Raw genomic sequence first — 5,000 nt, forward strand, 5'->3', positions numbered from 1 at the left:
ACGGATGTGTGACGAGTATGAGACAGGTGTGTGACGAGTGTGTGACGAGTGTGTGACAAGTGTGTGACGGGTGTGTGACGAGTATGAGACGGGTGTGTGACGAGTGTGTGACGGGTGTGAGACGAGTGTGTGACGAGTGTGTGACGAGTGTGCGACGGGTGTGAGACGAGTGTGCGATGGGTGTGAGACGAGTGTGCGACGAGTGTGCGACGGGTGTGTGACGAGTATGAGACGAGTGTGTGACGAGTGTGTGACGAGTGTGTGACGGGTATGAGACGGGTGTGTGACGGGTATGAGACGGGTGTGTGACGAGTGTGTGACGGATGTGAGACGAGTGTGAGACGAGTGTGGGACGAGTGTGTGACGAGTGTGCGACGGGTGTGAGACGAGTGTGCGACGGGTGTCTGACGAGTGTGCGACGGGTGTGAGACAGGTGTGAGACGAGTGTGCGACGGGTGTGAGACGAGTGTGCGACGGGTGTGGGACGAGTGTGTGACGAGTGTGTGACGAATGTGCGACGGGTGTGAGACGGGTGTGCGACGGGTGTGACGGGTGTGAGACGAGTGTGAGACGAGTGTATGACGGGTGTGCGACTGGTGTGAGACGAGTGTGTGACGGGTGTGTGACGGGTGTGAGACGAGTGTGTGACGGGTGTGTGACGAGTGTGTAATGAGTATGAGACGGGTGTTTGACGAGTGTGTGACAGGTGTGTGACGGGTGTGAGACGGGTGTGTGACGAGTGTGTGACGGGTGTGTGACGAGTGTGTGACGAGTATGAGACGGGTGTGTGACGGGTGTGTGACGGGTGTTTGACGAGTGTGTGACGGGTGTTTGACGAGTGTGTGACGGGTGTGTGACGGGTGTGAGACGGGTGTGTGACGGGTGTGTGACGAGTGTGTGACGGGTGTGAGACGAGTGTGCGACGGGTGCGAGACGAGTGTATGACGGGTGTGCGACGGGTGTGTGACGAGTGTGTGACGGGTGTGTGACGAGTGTGTGACGAGTATGAGACGGGTGTGTGACGGGTGTGTGACGGGTGTTTGACGAGTGTGTGACGGGTGTGAGACGGGTGTATGACGAGTGTGTGACGGGTGTGTGACGAGTGTGTGACGAGTATGAGACGGGTGTGTGACGGGTGTGTGACGGGTGTTTGACGAGTGTGTGACGGGTGTTTGACGAGTGTGTGACGGGTGTGTGACGGGTGTGAGACGGGTGTGCGGCGAGTGTGTGACGAGTGTGTGACGGGTGTGAGACGAGTGTGCGACGGGTGCGAGACGAGTGTATGACGGGTGTGCGACAGGTGTGAGACGAGTGTGTGACGGGTGTGAGACGAGTGTGTGACGGGTGTGTGACGAGTGTGTAATGAGTATGAGACGGGTGTGTGACGGGTGTTTGACGAGTGTGTGACAGGTGTGTGACGGGTGTGTGACGGGTGTGAGACGAGTGTGTGACGGGTGTGTGACGAGTGTGTGACGGGTGTGAGACGAGTGTGTGAAAAGTATGAGACGGGTGTGTGACGGGTGTGAGACGAGTGTGCGACGGGTGTGAGACGAGTGTATGACGGGTGTGCGACGGGTGTGAGACGATTGTATGACGGGTGTGCGACGGGTGTATGACGGGTGTGAGACGAGTGTGTGACGGGTGTGTGACGAGTGTGTAATGAGTATGAGACGGGTGTGTGACGGGTGTTTGACGAGTGTGTGACAGGTGTATGACAGGTGTGTGACGAGTGTATGACGGGTGTGCGACGGGTGTGTGACAGGTGTATGACAGGTGTGTGACGAGTGTATGACGGGTGTGCGACGGGTGTGAGACGAGTGTCTGACGGGTGTGTGACGGGTGTGTGACGAGTGTGTGACGGGTGAGTGTATGACGGGTGTGCGACGGGTGTGAGACGAGTGTCTGACGGGTGTGTGACGGGTGTGAGACGAGTGTGTGACGAGTGTGTGACTGGTGTGAGACGAGTGTGTGACGAGTGTGTGACGGGTGTGTGACGGGTGTGCGACGGGTGTGTGACGAGTGTTTGATGAGTGTGTGACGGGTGTGTGATGAGTGTGTGACGAGTGTGTGACGGGTGGGAGACGGGTGTGTGACGGGTGTGAGACGAGTGTGTGACGGGTGTGTGACGAGTGTGCGACGGGTGTGAGATGAGTGTGTGACGGGTGTGAGACAAGTGTGGGACGAATGTGTGACGAGTGTGTGACGAGTGTGTGACGAGTATGAGACGGGTGTGTGACGAGTGTGTGACGGGTGTGCGACAGGTGTGAGACGAGTGTCTGACGGGTGTGTGACGGGTGTGAGACGAGTGTGTGACGGTTGTGAGACGAGTGTGTGACGGGTGTGTGACGAGTGTGTCATGAGTATGAGACGGGTGTGTGACGGGTGTGTGACGGGTGTTTGACGAGTGTGTGACAGGTGTGTGACGAGTGTATGACGGTTGTGTGACGAGTGTATGACGGGTGAGCGACGGGTGTGAGACGAGTGTGTAACGGGTGTGAGACGAGTGTGTGATGGGTATGTGACGGGTGTGTAATGAGTATGAGACGGGTGTGTGACGGGTTTTAGACGAGTGTGTGACGGGTGTGAGACGAGTGTGTGACGAGTGTGTGACGGGTGTTTGACGAATGTGTGACGGGTGTGTGACGGGTGTGAGACGAGTGTTTGACGGGTGTGAGACGGGTGTGTGACGAGTGTTTGACGGGTGTGTGACGGGTGTGTGACGGGTGTGAGACGGGTGTGTGACGGTTGTGCGACGAGTGTGTGACGGGTGTGCGACGAGTGTGTGACGGGTGTGAGACGAGTGTGCGACGGGTGTGAGACGAGTGTGCGAGGGGTGTGAGAAGAGTGTGTGACGGGTGTGTGACGAGTGTGTAATGAGTATGTGACGGGTGTGTGACGGTTGTGCGACGAGTGTGTGACGGGTGTGCGACGAGTGTGTGACGGGTGTGAGACGAGTGTGCGAAGAGTGTGTGACGGTTGTGCGACGAGTGTGTGACGGGTGTGCGACGAGTGTGTGACGGGTGTGAGACGAGTGTGCGACGGGTGTGAGACGAGTGTGCGACGGGTGTGAGACGAGTGTGTGACGGGTGTGAGACGAGTGTGTAATGAGTATGAGACGGGTGTGTGACGGGTGTGAAACGAGTGTGTAATGAGTATGAGACGGGTGTGTGACGGGTGTGTGACGAGTGTGTAATGAGTATGAGACGGGTGTGAGACGAGTGTGTGACGGGTGTGAAACGAGTGTGTAATGAGTATGAGACGGGTGTGAGACGAGTGTGTGAAGAGTGTGTGACGGGTGTGTGACGGGTGTGAGACGAGTGTGCGACGGGTGTGAGACGAGTGTGTGACGGGTGTGAGACGAGTGTGTAATGAGTATGAGACGGGTGTGAAACGAGTGTGTAATGAGTATGAGACGGGTGTGTGACGGGTGTGTGACGAGTGTGTAATGAGTATGAGACGGGTGTGTGACGGGTGTGTGGCGATTGTGTAATGAGTATGAGACGGGTGTGTGACGGGTGTGAAACGAGTGTGTAATGAGTATTAGACGGGTGTGTGACGAGTGTGTAATGAGTATGAGACGGGTGTGTGACGGGTGGGAAACGAGTGTGTAATGAGTATGAGACGGGTGTGAGACGAGTGTGTGACGGGTGTTAGACGAGTGTGTGACTGGTATGAGACGAGTGTGTGACGGGTGTGTGACGAGTGTGTGACGGGTGTGTGACGAGTGTGTGACGAGTGTGTGACGGGTGTGTGACGGGTGTGTGACGAGTGTGTAATGAGTATGAGACGGGTGTGTGATGGGTGTGAAACGAGTGTGTAATGAGTATGAGACGGGTGTTTGACGAGTGTGTGACGGGTGTGAGACGAGTGTGTGACGAGTGTGTGACTGGTATGAGACGAGTGTGTGACGGGTGTGTGACGGGTGTGTGACGAGTGTGTGACGAGTGTGTGACGGGTGTGTGACGAGTGTGTGACGAGTGTGTGACGGGTGTGTGACGAGTGTGTGATGAGTATGAGACGGGTGTGTGACGGGTCTATGACGGGTGTGCGACGGGTGTGTGACGGGTGTGAGACGGGTGTGTGACGGGTGTGAGACGGGTGTGTGACGGGTGTGAGACGAGTGTGTGACGAGTGTGTGACGAGTGTGTGACGGGTGTGTGACGGGTGTGTGATTAGTATGAGACGGGTGTGTTACGGGTGTGTGACGAGTCTATGACGGGTGTGTGACGGGTGTGAGACGAATGTGTGACGGGTGTGTTACGGGTGTGAGACGAGTGTGTGACAGGTGTGTGACTGGTGTGAGACGGGTGTGTGACGGGTGTGAGACGAGTGTGTGACGGGTGTGTGACGGGTGTGTGACTGGTGTGTGACGGGTGTGAGACGAGTGTGTGACGGGTGTGAGACGAGTGTGTGACGAGTGTGTGACTGGTGTGAGACGGGTGTGTGACGGGTGTGTGACTGGTGTGAGACGAGTGTGTGACGAGTGTGTGATGAGTATGAGACGGGTGTGTGACGGGTGTGAGATGAGTTTGGCGGGTGTGTGATGGGTGTGTGACGGGTGTGTGACTGGTGTGTGACGGGTGTGAGATGAGTTTGGCGGGTGTGAGACGAGTGTGTGACGAGTGTGTGACTGGTGTGAGACGAGTGTGTGACGGGTGTGTGACTGGTGTGAGACGAGTGTGTGACGAGTGTGTGATGAGTATGAGACGGGTGTGTGACGGGTGTGAGATGAGTTTGGCGGGTGTGTGATGGGTGTGTGACGGGTGTGTGACGTGTGTGTGACGGGTGTGAGACGAGTGTGTGACGGGTGTGAGATGAGTGTGACGGGTGTGTGACGGGTGTGAGACGAGTGTGTCACGGGTGTGAGATGAGTGTGACGGGTGTGTGACGGGTGTGAGACGAGTGTGTGACTGGTGTGAGACGAGTGTGAGACGGGTGTGTGACGGGTGTGTGACTGGTGTGAGACGAGTGTGTGACGAGTGTGTGATGAGTATGAGACG

At 56.9% G+C, this 5,000-nt stretch overlaps 1 protein-coding gene across 2 annotated transcripts in view; it reads left to right on the top strand.

The window, feature by feature from the left end:
• sidt2 (SID1 transmembrane family, member 2) overlaps nucleotides 1–5,000 on the top strand; it is a 55,046-nt gene that overhangs the window by 37,750 nt on the left and 12,296 nt on the right. The gene's annotated exons all lie outside the window — the stretch shown is intronic.

Source organism: Siphateles boraxobius, unplaced genomic scaffold, assembly GCF_051911475.1.
Source record: "Siphateles boraxobius isolate OS27281-9 unplaced genomic scaffold, OSU_SipBor_1 82, whole genome shotgun sequence".
NCBI classification, from domain to species: domain Eukaryota; kingdom Metazoa; phylum Chordata; class Actinopteri; order Cypriniformes; family Leuciscidae; genus Siphateles; species Siphateles boraxobius.